The 23,260-nt window shown below is 40.7% G+C and overlaps 2 long non-coding RNA genes across 2 annotated transcripts in view; one reads left to right on the top strand and one right to left on the bottom strand.

Moving 5' to 3' along the window:
- The window catches only part of LOC108447582, a 45,893-nt gene that overhangs the window by 13,814 nt on the left and 8,819 nt on the right, over nucleotides 1–23,260 (top strand). The window lies entirely within an intron of this gene.
- LOC108447581 overlaps nucleotides 22,648–23,260 on the bottom strand; it is a 34,903-nt gene continuing 34,290 nt past the window's right edge. Inside the window, exon 4 of the long non-coding RNA XR_001863239.1 lies at nucleotides 22,648–22,715. This is a non-coding gene — a long non-coding RNA (uncharacterized LOC108447581). The remainder of the gene's footprint in view (nucleotides 22,716–23,260) is intronic.

The raw sequence follows: 23,260 nt of genomic DNA on the forward strand, positions 1-23,260 counted from the left end.
GTTTTTATAAATGGCTATAACATCTTGGATTAGCTACCTGACAAATAGGTGTTTTCAGTTGATTTAGGGCCCAGATCTCCCTTCTGCCATGGCCTTTTTCCATTGCTGCTTTATAGGAGCATAAAAGGGAATCAGGACCCAGTTTAAATGGGAATGAGGCTTTTGGGATGCAGCCGCCTTCTTGGAAAATAAGGCAGTGTGGATCAACCATGCCCAGAAATAAATGGGAACCAGCAGGTGCAACATTTGATTGCATCTGCAAATACAGCACATTAAAAAAAAGAAAAAAAACCAAAAAACAAAAAAATGCCAAAAAAGTTAAAAATTCTAGAGAAAAAAATAGTAGGTGAAGCTGGGGACTCTGGCTGGCTCAGAGTAAAAAATATCTCTCAGGTGTGAGTATCCGAAGTATAGGAGCAGGCTGCTGTGTTAACCTCACCACTTGCTAATGGCTGACCTTCCTGGAAGAGGACCACTCGCTGCTTTTCCCAGATCAGTCAGACAGAGTTTTAAAAATCATCCTGGAGGTTTCATTTTCAAGCTTGCTTGAGTTCTTTTAACTTTAGAGACATCATTCCTTGTGTCTAAATATAGGGAAGTGTGTTGCAACATCAAGAACCGTTTGCTGAAGCTTTTCCTGTGACTCACACGTGTGCTGTTTAGGTTACTACATTCATTGCAAGTGCCTGCTCCAGACAGAAACAGCAACGAGGGTTGCTTAAACCAATTCAAACTTTTCAGCTTTGCAGAACATCATCCAGCGTGTTGCTGGGGTGTTAGGTGCTGACTCTGGGAAGCATCACTCCCTGCTAACAGGGCAGTGAGGGCAGTACTAGGTATGCCGGTAGTAGTTTTCTGAGTAGACAGATATTGAGAGCAAGCAAGAGAAGTGGGTAGGGAATGAGCTGTCTCAGAATTTAAACCTTTCCTTTTATGTTTTGCAGCATCCAGAGATTTCAAAGCCCTCGGGGATAACCAAAAAGGAAGAGGGAGCAATACCATGCAACTCCTTCCTTTTTTTTTTTTTTAAATTCCCAAATGATGCTGGCCAGGCAGAGCAACCTTTTCATTACAGGAAAAACTGAATTTTTGAATGTGATCTGTGTACATGCAGTGAAACAATTTATTACCAAAAAGCACATGTGGTCCAACAAGCCAATTATTTCAGCAGAGGACACATAGCAGACCAGAGTAGTCACGGGAATTAGGAAATTAGGACACAGTTCAGAGGGGAAGTTCTGGTATTGCCCGTGGCTGAGTGACAGCAACTGGGAAGAGCAGCCTAAGGTCACAGAATGGTCAGTTTTCTAAAGAAGGACATGCCAGAAGCACAAAGCCGGACAAGACTTACTGAGTGCACCCTCAAAAGATTCTCTGCTGCAGGAATTCTTAGTGGGGGGTAAGAAATTTCTTGCCTCGTCTTACTGGAAGAGGTGGGAAGCAAGGACGTTTGTGGGAATAAAATGCACTGCCTTGATCTGATCATTCCCTCATGTCACTTGTGGGTCCTGTCTAATCCTTTTCTCTGGCAATATTGTTGTCCATCTGTGTTTATTTCTACTCTGAGTGTCCCATCGGCTTTTAAATTTGTGGATGTGCTCCAGATTCAGTGATGAATTTGGACTTTATGATATTTATATCTCCACCCTTCCTTGACTGTTGCATAAGATTTCATGCTGGAAATTTTAACCCCAGGTTTTTAAAGAGTTGTCATTGATTTAGGGGAGGAAAAAAAAAGAGAGCTTGCTTTCTTTTAAAAATGTAGAGAGGAATAAAGTTTAGGAGGTGATTAACTTTTAACTGTTTTCAAGAGAGCTCACAGACTGTGAGATCTGTGAAGTATGACAGGATGAAAACATTTTCCTATGAAAGTAAGTTGTTGCAATCAGGAAAAGAAGTGTGAAACAAACCCCAAAGGAACATGATCCTGAATTGGGGGAAGCAAATCTTTGACCCATTCCTAGCAAATAAAAATTCTGGAGCTGGTCTGTTGTTTGTATATTAGGTAGCAGAAGAGAAGAGAAAGTGAATGGAGATGGTGTTTTCCAGATGAAGTATGTCCATGTGCCAAGACAGTCTCTCTTCTGACCTCAGCTGCCCTGCAAGGACACAATCCGTCCCAAGCAATTTGTGCTACTGCCAGCCATGACTGCTCCAGGGCCCTTGGCAGCTTCCCTGAGATACAGGTGGAGTGGGGTTGCCCAAAAGGAGACTATCTCCCTTTCCTTGCAGCTCCCACTGCACCCTCTGTGCTCCTGGTCCTTTGGTGGCGTCCCACACCCCTGCAGTAGCAGCTGCACATCCTCCCCCCTACCACCCACCCCAGGGCTGCAGTCCCGGTTCTCCTCCCTGAGCAATCAGGGGAATGAGCTTTTACTCCTGCAGGACCATTAATCATTTCTTGCACTGAAGATAGATTTAGGAGATGAAACCATGACTAGCAGTTACAAACTTCTGACTGAATGTTTTCATTCTTAGGCTGTCACAGACCTCTATTTTTAGTCAGCTGGAATAGTGGCAGGATTATTAGCATCAGTAATTTCTGGTGTTTGTGATGCATTTTCAGAATCTTACCCAAAAGGAAGAATTCCCAAATGTTTTATTTAATCTATTAAAATAATTTAGTGAAGTTGACCTTTCATTTTTAATTTTTATGATGTTAAATTGCCAAAGCCAAGAAAACCACCAGCAATATTTATTTGGTTGCGCTTTTTTTGGTGGTTTTTTTTGGGTTTTTTTGTTATAGTAGAATATTGCAAGAATCAGACTGATCAACAGCAAAGAACAGGACTTTTTTTTTTTTAACAGTACTGAGCAAGTTGCACAATAGTTGGCATCCTTAAAGGGACTGAGCATACTTCATCTGTTAAAGAAATTAATGAATTTTAGAGCTTAACAGTACTTTTGAGGATCAGACCTTGTATCTCTCTGCTTTAGTTTCCTTGAAGTTAGTTGCACTTTGATTAAACTCTGGGGTTTCTTGAACTTGACTACATCCTAGGGGCATTACAGGAATTCCTCTGGGATGCAAAACACCTGATTGCTTTTCCCTGAACAGGGGCTGACTGGCGAACAGGGGGTGAGGAGCAAAACAAGCAGCTCCACATGGCATCAGCTTTCCTACACAGGGTTTTTGTGATTACTCACCTTTGTGCAATACATGGTGTTTTACAAATGGTAAACACTCTGCAAGAAACAGATTTTTGTTGTTATCTATAAAGGCAGAAAGAGAAAAATGGCTACATAAGTAAGAATTAAGGATTGAATTATTGCAGCCAGATTTAATGAGAATTTGGGTCTCTATCCTCAAACATATTATTTAGTTGGATCTAATTCTTAGCTCCAGCTGGATGAAACTGTGTTTCTCCTATAAAGCTCCACATTAATTTAAACTCTGGTATAATCATACCATTTTTTGAACATTTGGTCTGGCCCAGTGGATAGTCAGTTGAAAACTCCCATTGAATCCTAAGAAATCTTGAAGAGATGGTAAGATTTGCAGTGAGAAAATGATGACTAATTGACACCCAAGTCAGGTAATCTGTTATTTACTAGAAAAATAACATAATTAAAAGGAAAAAGCACAAGAGAGCACAAGTGTGAACATGTGGACATGAGTCTGCACTTGATATTGGAGTGTTTGTAACTTCCCCATCATTTTTCATATGATTTCCAAAGCAGAATAATTATACTTAGTGAACTAGACACAAGGAAAATATGATGCAAAACACAACAAGCAAATATTTTAAGTTAAAACTGCTTTTGCTTGATGTCTCATTTTGCTCTCAGTATGGCAAAATGTTAGACAAGGCAGCTGTCAGTAACAAAATCCTTGCTCATAAAATGGACCGGTTTTCCTCTGACTGATGACTGATGTGTATTTCATGCCATTAAAATTCCTTCTCTCTCACTTTTTACTTTTTTGGCTGACTTTTTTTTTTTTTTTTTTTTTTTTTTTTTTTTTTTTTTTTTTTTTTTTTTTTAGATATTCTACCATGCTAGAATCTCTGCAGTTCATTCATTTCAGCTGCAAAGACACAATGTGATTGTCATGTGCACTCCTCTGTGGCTGGTTGCAGGTGCACAGCCTTTCTCCAGTAACTGTAAGCAAGGACATATTTATTACAAAGCAAGACTAAGTTATTCAAGGAACTCCAGTAAAAACATTAGTGACTAGCTCAAAACCACTTGAAAAGATATGTGATTATGAGTAGATGCCTTTTCTGGAGCCACAACTTCAAGAACAGTTTTGACATAACTTGTGCCATGTGGCAGCATTTACTACAGGCAGAAGGCATTAGAGGCAACATTCTTGAAAGTAAATCCAGAAGTTCCTTCCAAAGAGTCCCCTTCCAACCCCACTGATTAGGGGGGGTAAATTCTCATCACACACTTTGCATTGACACCCCACACTGTTGCTTTCACTTAGATGTGCAGCCAGCGCTTTGCATTGATTGCATTTCTGCAAAGTGCTTTGCTGGGAATGGCAGAAGTAAAAACCCAGCAAATCTGGAGAAGGAGCCAGGCTATTGAAGAGTATGGGCTAATGTCAAAATTATTTTCTATGGCTGCCCCTCCCTCTTTGAGGGAAATATAAAGTAGCAGCAGTAAAATTCGAAGAATCAGCAGCAACACATAGGTGCATACCAGCAGCATGGGTATTTGTCATCTATACATCAGGTGCTTAAAATACCACAAGAGACAATGCAGAAAACAATGCAGAGGGCTCACTGTTAATCCAGACTGTGGCTTCTTCACGGTTCACTGGCACTGAAAGGAGCAGCAGAAATGCCGAGGAAAATGTTGTCCACTAGAATCACAGCTTCTGTTTTACAGCCCAGGGTTTATGGGTTGCAAAACAGGCACAAAATTTCTAGCAGCAATTCAAATCACTTAGAAGTCGTTACAACATTCATACCAAAAATAATATGGGCTGGTCTACTTGGAATTTAGTTAAGCGAAATAGAGTTTTCATTCCACACAGATTTTTAACAGCGGTTTCAGAAGTCTTTCATCAGGCAGGTCCACCCCACAAAGCAGGGCACAGAGCCCTGGTCAACTTCTGAAACTCTGATCTGACTCCATAGAGCAGCATAGGGATGCATGAGGGTACTGGCTCCTGTCCCAGATGCAATATAGATGGCTGCACCCTTTTTTGAAGCAAGGCCAGTTACTAATTATATAGCATTCAGCTCTGGAAATAGGTGTCTCAGGGCTCTTTGCCTCAGTACTCCCTGCTGGGTGTAGACAAGTCTTAAATCACAGCAGAACACTGAAAAGGCACTGACTCTTGTGTTGTTTTTTTAAGTTACCTTTGAAATCATGATGGGTGTGTGTATCCTTCAGTTTATTTAATTTTCCATTGAAATATATTGCTTGAGGTCCTTCATCTTATCACATTGTCCCTGTCCAACAGATGAGTCATCAAGGCTTCCTGTCTAGGAAGCAAATGGAACTCTCCTGATTCACAGGCACCCTGATGTTGCAACGAGGCACATAGGCAGGTGAGCCATCACAATAGCAGATCCAAGAAGGAGCAAGGCCACCCAGGTAGGAGAGGAGAAGCAGGGCAATTTGCTCCCAGTTCCCTCTTTTCAAGGTTAGAGAAGGGACCAGTTCCTTTTGCTGCAAACCACCCTCATATAAAGCATGACCCAGTTTCAACTTTTGCTCTAGGCCTCTGCACGCTTTCCTTCTCTGTAGTTGTTTCCCCATTTTTATTTTTATTTCTTTTTCTGATTTCCCCAGGCCATCAGCACACCCACCTCAAGAAGGAGGTCTGTGGGCTGGCTGAGAGAAGCAGTGCTCGTTGCCAATGCTGCGTTAAGCTGTGCTGCAGGGCTGGGGAGGGTCCTGCCTCAGCCCCCAAAGGCTGGGAGCTGGCTCAGCTCTTGACATCTGTTCCTTTTCCGCAGTAATCACTGGGAGGGGCCTTTGCATGTCAGGTCCCCTGTTACTGCTTGCAGTTTTGCAGTGTTCCCACACACATAAGCTATCTGATTATTTTAAGGGCATTCACACATGCAGTTCCTACATTGTCTTTTATAGTGTGAACTTTTAGTCTAAGGGAATAATCTGTCTAAAATTGCTCTCAGCTTTTTACCAGTGGAGCTGAAAATACTCCTTGTGTAATTGACTGAAAGATGCTACATTTTCTGCCATTGTATTTTGCTTTCATTGGTAAAATGGCAAAATTATCTTGATTCTAGTTACACAGTTACTGCTGCCACAACATTGGCTTTGCTCCATTGATTTTACTTATTTATTCCTATGCCAATTGTTTTGGGATTCTGTTCAGTCAACAAATTTCTGACACTGAATTTCTGGTCATTTCTGCATAGTTTACTACTGAGTGTTCTTCACTAGCAGCTTTTGAAATTGCTGTTTCTATTGTTGAAGCTGTTTAGATGGGAGTTTTCTCCTTCCCAGCCAGTGTTCTCCCTCAGCTCAGTGATACAGGGAACTCCTAATCCCGTGTCTCTGTCTCTGACATCACAGCCCATTGCCATGGCAATGTCTGAGAGCTGTGCAGCCAACAACCTGGTTTTCTGCAGGAACTATGTATGTGAAAGGATGAAATCAGAGGGAGCATTAACGCTCATGGGCTGTGCACTCATGCAAATGTATGAAAAAAAAAAAGAACTGTGGAAGAATGCAAAAGCCAGAAACCCAAAAGTTACTTGGGTTTTGTGTTTAAGGTGTGGGCTTGAAGCCGAGAAAAATTCTACTTTGTGTCTATCCTAAATTCCTAGCTCTTGGTCTTGTGCTGGACCTGGGTAGCATGACTTTATCCAGCCAGCATACTGCCAGTGCCTTCTCTTCATGGATATTAAACTGGTGGTTGGCTTGGTTTGAGGTTGTTGTTATTCATGACTTTCCCATGCTTTTCCCAGATTTAGATAGCTGAAAGCCAAGAGAACAAGGCTCAGAACAAGGCTCCTTGTCTTTTCCCCTCTAGATGTTCTGTGGCCTTAATTTTCTAGCAAACAGAAGAAATCACTAGCCTCTGGAATGGTTTGTTCAAATGATATTGCACTTTACCTTTCTTCAAGCTTTCTTCAGGTTCCCACTGAATTGAAAATATTCTGTAATGTACTCTGATTTTTAAGATAATTTATTTTACGCTGCACTTAAGTGTCCTTGTCTGAAAAGCACTATCTGTCATCTAAGGCAAAATGCTTTTGCTGAAACCTGCCCTGTTAGAACAGAATTTCCTTTGTTAAACTGCACTGATTTAATTGACTGTGCTTAAATGAAACCTATTGCAATTAGCAACATCTCATCCATAGTTAATTTATAGAAGGAAAGTCTTTAGTCACTTGTCATTTGGACATACATTATGATAGTGGAGCTGATTATGTATTACGGTTTCCTGATTCACAATACAAACTAATGTGCAATCTTTGAAAAAATTATACTTTATTTTTGCACTTGTGAAGAAGTCTTTGCCTCTAGGAAGCTATGGAAAAGGGCAAGAAAACACTCTATACTTTTAACTCTCTTATCATGACCAATGTGATCCTATTTGACACTGATATTTGAGTGAATCTCCTGAAAATGAAGGGTTGGAGTACATGACCTGATGTAAGACAGTTGCATAAAATACACCTGGACACAGCAAAACTGATTTCTCCTTAAATAAAAAGCCAACCTGCAAAATGTGCTTTCATCTGGTAGGGCAGCCTACTCTGCTGCAGGAATTAAATGCACAACTTCCTTGATGACAACATTTTGTTTAAGGTGGTGAATTACTCTCTGCTTTGCCAATTTATGACACTATTTCCCTCTGGGCATCCCTTTAGGCTTATCTGCTTCTGCCAAGATATGTGAATTGAATCATCTGGTAGTACTTGAGCTGCACATCTCACCCCAATAACTGGCCGATGGTCAAGCTGACTCAGCTGCTGCTGTGTGTTATACCCCTAAGCTTGTTATTTGGAAGCTGATAAGGGAAGGTTGGCCTTAGCTCAGTTACTATTTCTTAACTTAAACATTTGATTAAATGTAATAATAAAATTACATTAGTCCTTTGAACTCATATCTACCCATGATTCAGAGGATTAGAAGAAGTTAATCCTATCCTTTAAGGAGGTTTTTGAAGTTTTGAGATTATCTTTTATCTCAGGGACACACATTGTTGTGTTAGCCCCCTTTCTTTGTCATTTTCTGAAGGTCACCGCTAGCTTTGCAAGGCTGGAGGGAACGGCTGCAGCCCCCTCATCTGCCAGCTGCCTGTCTCAGGTCCTTGAGCTGAGCTTGCCCATGGGTTCCCACATTGGAGGGGCTCATTCTGCCTTTCTTTTTAAGGAGTCCTCCAACAAAGCCCCTGCAAAAGAGCTGTGCTGTGGAAGACAAATATATCATGTGCTTCTTCTTGCTTATGTTCTCTTTCACTCCAGTGGACTGACAACCGTCAATAAGCCCTGCACCTCCGTCCAGTCCACAGATGCCACCGAGGTCATATTGTGTTGGCGAAGCACAAGAGGTTGAATATCCCTAAATTCCTCAGATGCCTGATGAATTAACACAGACAATTGACAAAAGAGAGACCTTTCCCTTCTCCCACCAAAAGTCACTTCAAAACCTGCACCTGGCCTAATCTTTTCTACTTGAACTAATTGCTATTTGCAGTGGCATATAGTTAAAGGCTCCTTTGCCCAATAGTCATATTTCAGGCTACAAAGACATTTCATATTACTTGTTCATTTTGGGGACTGCCTACACATTGCAATGACTTTCCTTTGCAGGAACTGTGGTACTCAAAAAAAGAAAAGAGAACAAATAGCAAGTGACTCTGAGGAAGCAAGGGAATTTTCATATTTAAAGCTTCCTGAGAGAAGGACCAGAGAACATCACACTTTGCTCATCTTCTTGAGTAATTCACATATACTTGCACAAAAATCTGAAGGAGTTTCTAGTCTATGTGGGCAGTGTGTAAAAGTGGAAGCTTTATTTATTTTTAAGTAGACTTGTCAAATTGAATTTCCTTTTGATACACACAGTATGTGATGTTGTTAATATTTTACCAATAAGCTTTGAGAAGACATTTGACTGCTGTCATGGCCACTAGGCATCAATGCTATCAGCCTCTCAGAAGCCTGGTGTAGCATAAATTGTTAATCTGGAAAATTATGCAAAGAGGGAAGTAAAATCTCCAAAAATGTTCATACAGTGACTTATTATGCTTATGAATGGTTACGAAACCATTCAATCTTTCCATGAAGATACAAGGAAATCATGAATTTATCTTTATAATACCCTAAAAAGTGCTGTTTGTGGCTGTTGTAAAACAGAATTTACCATGCTTTCCTTACCCTAACATTCACCTGCTTTTTTTAGAGAAGCAGATTCCTGTCCTTGTTCATGAACAGCTTGGAGATAGCAGGTCTTAGCAAGGAACATCCAAGTCACTCCAGACGGTATTTGGCCCTGCAGCTCTCATCTCCTGGACAGAGACTCTAACCCGCATTTGAGCTGTAACAATCACAGTGTCCTTTGTGGATACATGACAGTGTGGGACATAAAAGTTCCACTTTGTGTAGACAAATTCAGGGGTTAGTGGATTAGAGGCAACCTCTCCTCTTCTCTAATGTGGCTTTGGTGTTTTTTTCAGGAATTGACTTGGGTGGGAGATTGGAAATCCCTCTTCTCCTCATCCATTGGAGCTATAACACCATGGGGATATAGGGAGCCTCCTGCTGTGCCCAGCCACTGTTGAAATAGTTAAGGAAAATAAGACAGGTCTGAGAAAAGGGGTAGGCAGAGCCTCACATGCAATGGTTGCATGATGGGAGTGCTCACCCAGGGAGGTGGGTAGCATGCACGCTAATGTCCCCAGGCAGATGCTGGAGCTGTACCTGTTCCCTACAGGAACAGAGATTAGATGTGTGCCAGGGTCATGGTTAAAAAGCAAGCAGGATTTTTGCCTATCTTTTGAAAGACAAAAGCAGCTTTGTTTTGTGAAATCGAAGAGCCAAAGTCAGCAATCACTAGCAAAGATGGGCACTTCCCTGTGATTTGGTTCGAGCTGGCCAAACACAAACAGTGGGGCTTGCTTGTCAGGTCTTCGTTCCACACAGGCAAGAGAGGTTAGCATCATAGTGCTGCACTTTCTATAACTCCCTCTACAGGAGTGTAACTATAGGGGCATCTCTTGGAGTTGGTGGTTATGGTTTCCTCAGTGCAGAGCTCTTCACTTCTTCTCTGTATATGGTGTCTATCTATCCCAGGGAGAAAACACCGATTTGTGAGAAGCAAGCTTGCATGGTGAGCTATGCTGCTGGCACCACACCCTGCTGTGTAATGCACCCTGCCACTGGCTCACCCAAGAGGGACAGTGGCACAAGGGAACACAACAAACCATGCCATAATCCCTTTTTCTGCATTATGTGGTCTAAAAAGCCTCTTCCAAGTCAAATTGCTCTGAATAAACACGCACACAACCAAACCCTGCTCTTCATCCTGGGTGCATGCCTCTCCCACATGGAACACTGGACACCCATCTCATGGCATCCCACCAGATTGCCTTCTCTCTGCTGAGCTCTACATCTCTTACCTACCTCAAGTAAACTTTGACTGGCCAGCTCTCAGAGGCCTTTTTTATACAGAGATAAGAAGGGAGAGAAGGGCAGAAAGTTTATCCCTCCAGCTTCGCCCTGGATTCCCTCCCAAGCAGGATATCTGTCCCCTCTGCACATTGGAACAATTTGAGTTTAAAAGGCTGAAGTATCCCTTGTTGTGCAGCTAATGTCAAGGCTGACATTACATACAGTACAGTACGACATACAGTACAACTAATATGCCTTTTTGATGTAAAACAGATTAGTCTGATTTAATTTCCCACCTTCATTACAACGGCTGTCCAACCACCACACAGCACTCCTGCATGGCGCCTGAAATCCTTGCTGTAGTAATTACATACAGCAGTGACTGGATCAAATTTGCTATTCCTATGATTCACCTGTAACAATGATCTTTGCCAGTGCTTTCTTTTTGAGTAGATACATCATTTAAAGCATTACCTAGGCCATTTGACCTGCAGAGAAAGAATACTTGTCATCATTAAGTTACTATCAAAAGGGGAGGGCTGATAATATAAAGATTATAGATATATCTTTGTGGATTAGGGCTTAATAGAAAAAAGATCACAGAATTCCTCACTTGTTCCATCCCCAGTCACTAAGCAAAGGCACTAAGCAAGACCGTATCTTGTGGAAATTGCTCTGCACAGGAAAAACGGGAGACAATTTAGAAAGCTTTGGCACACAGCTCAGTTGAGTGTCTGAAAGGGAATGGGATAGGCTTAGTGGGGCTAAAGAAGCAGCAGAAGAATTCTGGTAAGCTCATGATCCACAAAGAGATGGGGAATTAACATGTTTTAGAGGTAGGTCTTTAAATCCCATTTGAGTATTACACCATGGGTGCTGTTTTTGTTCAATGCCCAGTGGATCAAAAGGAAAGGTTTTTACTGACCTCACTGGGCCTTTAATGAGGGGTATAACCATTGGATATCTTTGATGCCTTCTTTCCCTGCCTGAAAACTGTATTTATTAATGGCAGCTTCTTTTGCTCTCTTTTGTAAATATAAATGTGATGATTGAAATAGGTTCGTATATAACAGCGAGCCCAGAGGCCCAAAGACTGATAAAGAGAAAAAAGAAGGCGCTGTGAATCCTGCTACAAACCTGTTTTCTGAATGATTTACGTATCCTATGGCAGCTGTGGAAAGCTAAGACAATCTTAGAAACTCTGGTTTGATAAAGCATTTGTATGAAGAATAGTTCTTACAGTGTTTGTAGAAGATTGTCATGGCTTAAAAATGTAGTGGCAGCCCAAGAAGTAGATTTCAGTGTAAGCATGAGAATCCCTCTGTTTAAAACACCAATGGCTGTGCATGAGGAACAAGGCCAAAAAGCATCCAAAATAGTAATTTGAATAACAGCAGGTTAGAAATGAGATCAGATTAGAGATAAGGAGGAAATAAACACAGGGTGAAGAGTAAAAACAGAGGAATTCAGAGGAGGCATCCAGCAAAAGAAACTTCATTTTAGCAGGATGTCACCTTTTGGTCTGAGGGTTATCTGAGGTAAGTGCAGCCACTATGCACTGTGATTGCACGTGCATAACTTTCTACAAACTATGAAAATAATTCTTTGCATATTTCTTTCTAAATCTATTTCACTGGAAAAGTATTGTTTTCTGGGTTTCTTTCAAAAAAAAGTAAGACTGAGGACAGCAGTTTTATGTTGGAAGTTTAGTCTTGTGTCACCCAGTAGCTACATGCATCCTTCCACGGACCTTGGCTGATCAGACTGAAATAAGTAACGAAACAAGAGTACACAGCAGATACTGTGCAGGCAGACACCCAAAGGCCCCGGTCTCTATAGCATCCACAGATGTGCTGGTGTTGTCTTTCCTTCCAGCTCAGCAGCATTTCAAAATCACATGTTTCTGTCTGGTCAATTCCCTTTGAGGTAGCACTTTGGAATTCCTTTAAAATATCTCATTCAACATCAAGCTCCATGCAAAGACAAAAGATATTGCTTTTTGAAGGAAACAGTTTTTCACTAGGGGATTATATGACTGCTGTTATTACCTCTCCTCCTACAGCTCTTTCCCAACATCATATTTCTTGTAATGTTTTAAGGGGCCTGAAATGCTAGTTTCCACTTTGACGTATTTGCAAAAAAAGTTGATGCTATAAATCTTTGTTCACGAATAATGAGATCATGAGACCTAGAGAGGTACTCCTATGAAAATGTCAGATAAGATCAAGGAGATCTACGGGACCTGATTTTGGAACATTTTTCTTCCTCTTTTTAACAAGGTTAAAACCAACAGAAGTTAAAATTTGACACAAACTCCGAGGAGTTAGTGTAAGGCATCAACTGGCAATAAAAAAAGAAAAATCTCTCTCTCTGGCAAAGACCTGGTATATATAAATTGGGTGAAATCAACAGACAATTGAAACCAAACGTGTTGTACATAGTTTCCACTGGGTTTTTATGACTGAACTAGCAGCACAGCTGAGTTCAGAAGTGAAAAAGCTTGAAAAACTTAGTATCTGCCCTCACAGATTCTTTTTAAAAGACATTGTGCAATCATCACAGTCTCCTATACCATCTTTATGAAAGAATCGTTGACGGGGTTTGGAAAGAATTACCTGGCAAAATATTACTGCAAAATAATATCATTACACTCACTAAAAAAAGAGAACTTTATGTTCCACTAGAAAGTTCATGTTGTCTACTGAACATGTTAGCAGGACCCTTCTTGCTTTCACCATTATCCTGGTGCCTACAAAGCACCAGACCTTACCTCAGACCTGCTCAAAGAGTTCCTGCAGCCAGTTTCAGTGTTATCTGAACACAAAAATCCATCTTTCAACATTTCACTGTGATGCTTTGCGGATGGTAGGGAAGCATTGCAAGCCAGTTGATACCTAGCTGCTGAGAGATGGAATGGTCTTGCCACCAGAACAGGGCTGTGCTCTCAGAAGGAAATGTCATTCTGTTAAGCAGTTGGGTTTTCTGTGTTCTTTTAACAGAGTTAATGGGAATTGAACACCACCCCCTTTTCAATAGAAAGATAAATGGGCCAACAGCTCATGGCCACTGTCATGTGGGAGTGAGCATACACGAGGCAGACATTTACAAATGATATTTGTAAAAGTTATTACACGGGAAAAATATTTTTCTTCATAGTTCTAGACTGGTCAGTGTTGTTTCCTTCCCTTTCTTCCTCTCAACAAGGACTTTACTTCAAACACAGATGGCACATGTGTGTCTATATGGCTTTAGCAGTGACCTATCTTTCCATGTAAATCAGCAATGCTTTGAGTCAGATCACATAGTTACAGTTGGATTTTTTTACTCAAAACTAGTTATTCCTGGAAAAGCTGTTGGTAACCAATAATCAGGCATTCCTCTTTTTCAAGCCATAGAAGCTGAGAACTGCCATAAATCAGAGGCATCAGCTTTTATCTGAAACCGCCTCCACTCTGAAAAGCCATGATAGTTTATTCCAAATGTAGGCTTGTCACCATAGAGATAAGATGAATTCAAGGATTTAAGACTTGCCAGAAAATATCATGTACCATATTTAAGATAAAGCTTTGTTTGCTTAAATCAGCAGTGGAAGCTGAAACTGCAAACCAGCATCTAACAAAGACTGGCCAAAGCAAAGAAAGGATTCATATTCTTTAAATAAAAACTATCTGTTTCTAACTAAGAAGAGTGTAGGTACTGAAGCTATGTTTGTCCTCAGACCTCTTTAACAGCTATAGTTACTGTGTATTTTAGTGACTGAGACACGTAAGTATTTGATTTTTTGGGCATTTCTTTCTTCCTTTTTCTCCACCTTCAAAAATAAATGTTCATCTTTGTTTTATTTTAATTTATCCCTTAACATATTAAAATCTATCTGGCCTTTTTCTCAGGAGCAAATGAAACCTAATCAGTTCTTTCTGATGATATATAAGGTGTTGTTTGAGATGGTTTTTTGGATGTAACAGTCCCTCTGTTCCTAGAAATTACTTTACTGCACCCAGATTTGAGCTAAGTATCCCTAAATCATAGATATACTTCTCTGTCCCCTATTACCCATGAAAGAACAGCTAGAGTTTTCAGACATGCCTTGGGAACTGAGACACTGCTGTAACTGTGACTCATGTTTTTGAAGCCTATTCATGGCTAAAACATTTTTGAAAATGAGCTTTCTTTTTTAAATGATGCTTCTGAGGAAATTCGGTGCTCTGGAAAATGTTGCATCATATTGTCATGAGGCATGCTGCCCCTCAAAGTTGAGAAGAAGCTTTAATGCAACATTCCCAAGGAGGATCTGGGAGAGAGAGAGACAGCACCATCTGTCCACCACAAGAAACCTCTGGTACCCCCCAAAAAGCCACTGCGCTCAGTGGGGATTGCTGCAGGCTGAGAAAAGGTCAGCTGCCCTTGCAGACGCTGCCTGTGGCCACACCAATTGCTGCTTGCCTACACACAGAAGAAAATTAGGGCGTCCTGGAGCCAGTCCCCTCTGTCCCGGGCTCTTGACACAGTATTTGGAGATTGCCCATCACCCCCAGCACCAACTGCTTGGCCAGAGTTATGGAGAAGGGCTGCAAAGTGAGCGGGCTCACAAGGGGGGCTTCTGGGCTCACAGGGCTTGCTTGCTTGGTGTTACTGTTACAAGTTAATAGTATCAAAATTAATAACAATAACAAAAGGAATTCAAATTTGTATTTTTAGCGGTTACTCATGCCACAGATACTATAGCACCCAACACCAAGTATGATGAAGTCCCCACATCAGAACTAGGGGCTCCCTTTTTAATCACAGTAAAGCCGTTTTAACAACCTTTGGCAAGCTCAGCAGCAATGCAAATACTCCAAGTGGTGCAATATGTGTTTAGGAGAGGAGAGAAAGAGCTTAAAATTCATTTAAATTGAAAAACAGCAGTCATGCATTTCTCTAAATGATTGTTTTCAGTACCATAAGCCACATCCTTTCAAATTTCCTCTGCTTGGCCACATTATTGGAATGAAGTGTCATACTTGGTTAAGTCACTTTGACATCATCCTGATGATGTGTCAAGCACAGGAAATTTGAGAGGACAGGGCTCAGTAAGGTCTTACTCTAACTTGCCTTCTTTTGACAATTCCTCTCTCCAACCCCACACCCTCCCTGCTCCTTTTTTCAAATTCAGTGTTTCTGAGATTGGTTAACTCTTAAAATCCCTACGGTGAGGCTAATACTGTCAAAAGTGCGGAAACAGCACTCTGCAGGTCTCCCACCTTCCTTTCAAAGCCAGCATTTTCAAGGTGTTTCAAATACTTATGATGATGGGTCATAAAATGCATCAGTTACATTGAATTTGTCAGAAAAAAACTGCAAGTGAACCTCAGCTGTGAAGATGCGTGTGGCTGCAGCTCTAGAGAGTAGGAGTGGAAGAGATCCTGCAGGCTGTGAGCCTTCAGGCCAGATACATCAGGCAGCTGGTGGAAGTAGAGTTAATTGCATAAACTGATTCATAACAAGCTAGTGAGGTTTTTTCCTTCAAATACAGCTAGTGGGAAACTGCTCCAAAAATTCACATTTCTGTGTAGGAAGCAGTGTACACAGCTCTTGTGCCAGAACTGTCCGTCAGCTCTAACAGCTCTGATGCTCTGGTTTCCTCTCCACACCCACAGTGTACTTAGGGGAAACAATCCCACCTCTTCTCCAGCTTCACCTTGATGACCTAAGTGAGCCTCGTTACATTTGCTCGGGAAGTAGTCTCTCCACCCTTTTGAGAAACCATTCATTTAATTATTATCAGTTTCAGTGCTTCTTTCTTGATAATAGATGAGCAGGAAAGAAAAGAGTATTCCCTGTTTCTGAAGGTTCAAACTAGCCAGACAGATGGAGGCAGACCTGTGTCTTTGCTCCCTCTGTGCAAGGGTGTTGCTCTCAGTTCTGTTACACATGATCTCACTTCTAGTGCACCAGTCCCCAAGGTTATCTATTTCTTTCTTTCCAATTCTTTTAATGCTTTCCAGTTTTATGTCATCAGTAAATATCTCTCATTTGCTACTTTTTTCCATGCCAAGGTCACTAATGAAACTATTAAGTGAATAGGTCTTAAGGTCAATCCATCAAACAATAGATTTCCTCCCACCTGATAATTTCCTTTTCAACAGAAGCTGTTGAGAGGTGCCCTTTAGGCAGTTCCCTGTTGACTTATAGTTATTATACTTATTCTCAGCTTCTGCACATAATGTAACCTTTTTCCCTACGGCTTCATATCAAATGTTTACCTGAAATTCAGATTAAATGCTGCATTTCCTTTGTCTACAAAAGCATTTTTATCATCTAAGAAATATACTTGCTTGTTCTTTCATGATTCAGTTTTGTTAAAGCCATGCTCCATTTTCTATTGATTTATATTTCTCTCGACTTATACTTCCTTTCAAATTCGTACCTATGTTTTGTACTCTACTGAAGTCGAGTTAGTTGTCAATGGGCTACTTCCATCTTTTCACAAAGATTGCATTAGCTATGCTCAACTGCAATGCATGATGCCAATCCAGTGTAACCAATACAAACATTAATACTCAACCCTCAGTTTCTTGTGCCAGGTCTTTCACAGTTACAGGAGAGAGATTGTCTGGTTTGGAGATTTCTGCTTCAACATCAGCTGTGTGTATTTTCAGCTTGAGGCTCTCACTTCCATTATCCACCCTGCTCCATTTCACTGTTTTTCTTAAAAACAAGGCAGAGTTTGGAAACTTTACCTGAATTACCATTGATTTCTCTACCATCTTCACTCCAGTAGGGCTTTACTTTTTCTTCAATATTATACATGTAGTTAAACAGCTTTTTGCTTGCTGTCTCAAGTTTTTTTCCCCAAGGTGTAATTCAAATTGAATTTCACTGATTCTCACTTCACCTGTGTGTTTCCTGACATCTAATGTAGCTCATTTTGCTGATCATTCAATTTCCCATCCTGAGAAGACTTTTTTAAAAACCTCAATATATTCTTCAAGGTGGATATTTACCACTTTCTGTCCAGAGTGCTTCCTCACAAATTTACAAAGATTTTTCCTTTGCTTATGATACAGAGTCCAGATAGGCTTCATCCCTTTGACTTTGAGTAATTCTATGTTTCCTCTGCATTCAGGTCCTTGATTTCTTTTGGATAGCTCACTAATGAGGTACCTTCATTTCTGAACCTTTATCCATTTGAAATCTAAAACCTTAATTACAAAACTGCCTTTGTTTACAGTTAAATTGTATTTAAACTGAATCAACCCACGATCCACCTGAAACAAGTTTTTATTTCTTATCACTTATAAAAACAAAGTGTAATTAAGGGTGCCCTCTTGTTCAATGAAGTTTATCTTAATTGATAAAGAAAATTGTCTACTATCATAGTCAGGAAAACATGGACCTTACCCTTAATATTAATATTTATTTTTCATCCTATATTTTGGCATAGCGTAACAGACTGTACATGTACTCCAAATAATTTTATCCATGCTTTGTGAATGCTTACTCCTTTCTGGTCTCTTACAGTATAGCATATAATGTTACTCCATCTCAGGTTTGTCCAAAAATATATATTTTATCACAAGCACTTCAATATCCCTGTTCTCTCATCCTTGACAAACCATCTTAGATTTTTGGTGAAAGGTGATTTACGATCCTCAGCTACATATTCTGTTTTCCTTTTTTTCAGGAACAACTTGGACATTTGAGTTATCCCTTAATTTTCACTGGTCTAGTAAGTGAGCGAGAAGCTGTCCTTTCTCTAACAGTGCCATCATTCATGTGATTGCTTTCAGTATGAACTTCCTAATTTTCTTCCTTTCCATTTTCTCCTTCAGAGGCTGGGGAAGGTTGCTGAGTATCTTTCCATTTTTACAACCATGGTCTTTAGGCCTGGGTGCTCAGAAACAATGGGCCTGTAGCACATAGAGCATTTTTCTCTTGTTATCAGCACTCCTCAGCTCAGCTCCATGGCCACCTCAGGGTTTCAAACAAGTGACTCCCCCTGGGCTTGCTCTCATCCTGCACTGATCCACTGCTGCTGTGTTCTGCTCCAGACTGGCATTCACTGACCATGTATAATCCCATCCTTCTGGGTTTATATCCACGTACCAGCTGGCTTTTCTTCAATGGTTGACTGCATCTACCATCAGCTCAGCAGAGTACCCAAAACAGCCCTGACTCAAGGACCTTTCCAGACACAACCAAGTGGAAGATACCACCTACACCACCTTCAATGCAAGAGATGGACAGTGGACCAAAAGATACCTTTTTTTTCCTACTATTTTCTACTCTTTACACCACTAGTTATTTGTAATTTTCACCAGTGTGAGAGGTTAGTCAGGGCCAGTGTTTTCAGACCTGACGAGAGACACTGCAGACTCTAGTTAGAAGTAAGAGATACCTCTAGTGTAGCTTACCTCTCTTTCTCTAATTATTACTAATTACACTGTTAAATAATTTTGTTAAGCAGGCTACATTCAGCTCCTATATTCAAAGTGCCCTCTGCCTGAACCCTTCAAACCTGGCACAGAAATTTCTAGTAAAGTTTACAATACAAATGGTTTATGGAAATAAAGTGGCACTAGGAATGTTTTGACTAACTGTGCCAGTTCAAACCCACATAAGTCATACAATGAATCGTTATGGTTTGAAAAGAGCTGTTTGCATTTTATTTTTTTGAAGCATTAATTAAATGATATATAAAGCTACCAACATCTTAGGTCAGGGAGAGTGCCAAAATGGACATTATAAAAATGTTCACTTTGGTATTAATTCTGTGTTTATGGGGCGTCTCATGTCTCTAAAACCTCCCTAGACCGCTATTAATCATAACATATCAAGTACATTCATCACATATTTTTCCTGTCACACACTAAAGAATGTCTTATTAATTAAAGGGCTGAAAAATTGGAAAGGTTCCTTTTCTCCCCTATTGTTTTGTAGAAGAGGAAATGATAAAGTTCAAACCGTAATTCTGCTCCTTTCCAGAAAAATGTTCTTATTGGGAACGCAGACTTTTGTCACATTAAAAGCAAAAGAGTTTTGCAAAGTTTGGCCCAAATCTGGCTTGGGTTGCTTGCTCATCTAGTTCTTCTGAACTCAACTCACTGCAAAAGCAGGATTTGGCCTTATAGCACTTGTGCTGCAAAACCCATGACTGTTATTAAAGGCATTTTAATTAAACCCAGCATTAAAACTACATTTTTCTTTCAAACCATCTATAACCAACAATTAGCAGCAAGGGGTTTTTCAAACCTCAAAAGAAATTGTTTGGGTGATATGCTACACATGGTTTATAGATTTAAAATCCCTGGGGTTTTGTTTTCTGGGAAAGAGAAGACAAATCTCCGTCTTAGAGTTAAATGGGTTGAGTTTTCTGTTCATTCCCTACTGGACAGTTGTCCACGTCTCAAAAGCTGAATGTAACCTTAATTCATGACAGCTGTTTTCTTTACAATAGAATTGAATTTTATATAGCTTCATTCATATTTGAGGTGTCCCAAAGCATTCAACAATAAGAAGTCATTGCCAGCTTTCATGGCCACTACAGCATGTCAGAGTTTTGCTTCAGGAAGGTCTCTGGGATTTGGGTCTTTAGCTGTGGGTGATGCTCTGGGCGTGGGGACCACCAGAGTAGAGGTTTTGCATTCAGCAGCCCCTTTCTCAGCCATGGGAGGTAACACTGACTGGACCCTGAGGTCAAGTCTGTACCAATTCAGAAAGTACAACAAAAATCCCCTTTCCTTTAATACATCTGGTGCAATGACACCCTTAGCCATTTCTACAAGCATCACTCTGCTAATTTCTGTGCTTTGTGTGCTTTTTGTCCAAAAAGTGAGCCAGCAGCCTTCTGCCTTAGATCTGCTGCAAAGGCTGTCTTGCATTAGTCTGATTGCATCAGATCTTTGCAGTAGAGCAGGCTGAGCAGAGCAGGGCAGGTAGGATCCTTCCACCCTGAACAGTGGGGATGCCATCATACCACAGAGAAATCCTGGGTTAGTCACTGGCTGCTTATCAGAGTCCGTCCATGCATATCTGCTAAGCATATCTGGGTCTCCAAGATGAAGCATCCATCTAAATCCTTGTCAATAGATAACAACCTGAAAGCTGCTGTTCTACATCTCACATGCTTCATTTTAAGCACTGCCTTAAAATGGGAACAGCAGAAACATGTATGTAAGTCTTAAGGTTTGAAGGCAAAATAACTCAGATAACAGGTTCAAAGAAATTTCTCTTAGATGCATGTTTACTTCTAATTAGGAATTCATTGTAGTATAATAGTTCTGTGGTCACACAAGGGAATATTCCACAAAAGAAATACCTGAGAACACAGGTAATGAGTTGCTTCTGAGCTCACCACCAGGCCCTTGTTATTGCAGACAGTCACATTACAAATCAATTGTGCAAGTAAGGGAGACAATAAATACCTTCAGAAAGAATAAACCAACCTATCTGCCATCTACCTACACACTGCTTTCTAAAACAGAGGATTGCCCCAAACCATCTTTGGTTGCTGTCAGCTTATTCAAATCATAATGATAAAACTGAATTAGTCTAGAAAGACGTTTTCCTACGAAAATGTCACTAATGACTTTTGCCTTCGAAACAATGAGCTTTTCTAGACACTCAGAGTGGGGTAGGGCAAACTCTTTCAAGATAAATGCATGAAGTATGGACTCACAAATTACATCAGAGGGTTTCAAAACAATAAATGAGTTATACCAAGCTGTGGTCTGGAGTAGCATAAACCCAGGGGATCTAAATTCTTCCCTGCTGTAATTCTGTGAAATCAGTGAAGTTGCACTAAGGCTTTGTAATACCAGTTTTATTGCATAGGAATAGGTTCATCTTCTTTAGAGGCCACAGATGAATTTGAGCTATCATGAAAAAAGTAATTTTCAAGAATGGATATCCAAAGGGAGCTTTCTGCAAAAGACCTGAAGAGAAGCTTGCATCATCATTACATGTTCAAAATAAATCAACATGATAAGGAGCATGATTAAGGGTAAGTGCAGACCTCATGGTGCCAAAAAAGATTTGGAGACCAAAGTCACATGTGAGCATGAGATCATGAGAAGGAGGGAAGAAGAAAAAGAACATACAGTGAACAGACACCAAGTAGTTTCATGGCTGGAAGAATCATAATCTTATTACCTGACCTCCAACACAACCCACTGCAAGAATACAGTGGGGAAAAGCAGAAGTGAGAATGAGCTGGGATAAAAAGAAGAGGAAAGCTCTGAGTAAATATGGTAAGAAGAAAGCAAGGTCTCAGCAAAGGCATATGCTAGAGCACCTTCCAAATACACATATTGCCCAAGGCTGATGCTGTTTTCTAAAAACCTTTCTAAAAACGTATTTCCTGTGTTAAGCTGAAGGGTGCAAAATGCACTTTTAATCTTAAAAGGAGCCACTTTTGCTTCCAGGAACAGAGTAGTCCAAGCTTGGCTCAAAGACTGTGAATTCTTTTTACTTGTCCTGTTGTAGGTAGGTTTTAGGGGGTGATGACATTCATCTGTTGTAGCAAAGGATAAGTAAGATTGTCCATTCCTATTTTTCTCACAGGAAGGAATCCAGATGTGCATTCTTAGTATTATCTTTACCCTTATTCCAAAAAATTCCCATTCACCTCAAAAGCTTGCTCAGCCAACACGGGGTAAGGATCCAGGCTGTGTCTTAACAGCAGTTTAATGCTGCAGACAAGCAAATGAATGGGGAGATAGATGGAAGTGAGCTGTCACGTCACTTACTGCAAGGCTCTGCTCTCCTTTGCAGTTTCCTACTCACTTTAATCACTGACTTGTTCTTTAGGACTCATAGTTTTGGTCTCTTTGGGTGGGGTTTGTCACACTAACTGAAATATGGTCATCCCAGGCTCTTTAAAATCTCTCCCCAGAAATCCTCCCCGTCTGTGGAGGGTGAGTCACCCCATTCCACTGGAGATAGCTGGGATACAATGCCTTCTGGGGGTACTTATTTTTCTCTACTGCTAAGGGAAACTTGCATAATTCTTAGATATACAAAGCTGGACGAGATTAATCCCAAACTTTGTAAGCACATATATTAATACAATCAAGTGAAAAGTAAAAAAAAGTTTTGCAGCTCTGCTATACATACATTTCTGTCTTTTCCTGCCCTTTCCTTGGCTTCTCATCTCTTTGGTGCTTACGTTGTAGATCTCAACAGCTCCTGTGGGAGAAAGGAAGAAGTGCTGATGGTCTCCTAAACAATAATGAAATTCACACCCAAGCACCTAGTTTGTTAAGCATCCATTAAAAATGACAGTTCACTACAACTTCTCTGTTGTACGTAGAAATAAGTGGCCATCTTTTCATGATGTTTGAGACCTTATCCATGTACATGAAGTTTTCTAGTCTCGTCAGAGTTGCTCACAGGTTTTAAGGCATTCAAGGACTAGGGTAATGACCACCACAGGCCGCTGAATGTGGAAATACCCAGTCCCACAGCTTCGTGGCCTTTTAAGCTAAGATCATAACCTTATTAATTAAGATTAATCTTAAACCCCTGGAGGAAATGGCAGAGGGCAAAGCAGCAGAAGTCTCCCTGTTTGCATTTGCTCTGCCCATGCACTCTACACTGGCCCTTCAGCTCCCTGGCATCTAGGTCATAAATAAGCCTTTCCTCAATCTGAAGTCCCACTGAAACCAGCTGGCAGGGATGTCCCCAAGCATCTGCTACTGAGTGTTCTCATGGGCATTGCAGGGGATGGCTTG

Source organism: Corvus brachyrhynchos, unplaced genomic scaffold (genome assembly GCF_000691975.1).
Source record: "Corvus brachyrhynchos isolate BGI_N302 unplaced genomic scaffold, ASM69197v1 scaffold56, whole genome shotgun sequence".
Lineage (NCBI taxonomy): Eukaryota > Metazoa > Chordata > Aves > Passeriformes > Corvidae > Corvus > Corvus brachyrhynchos.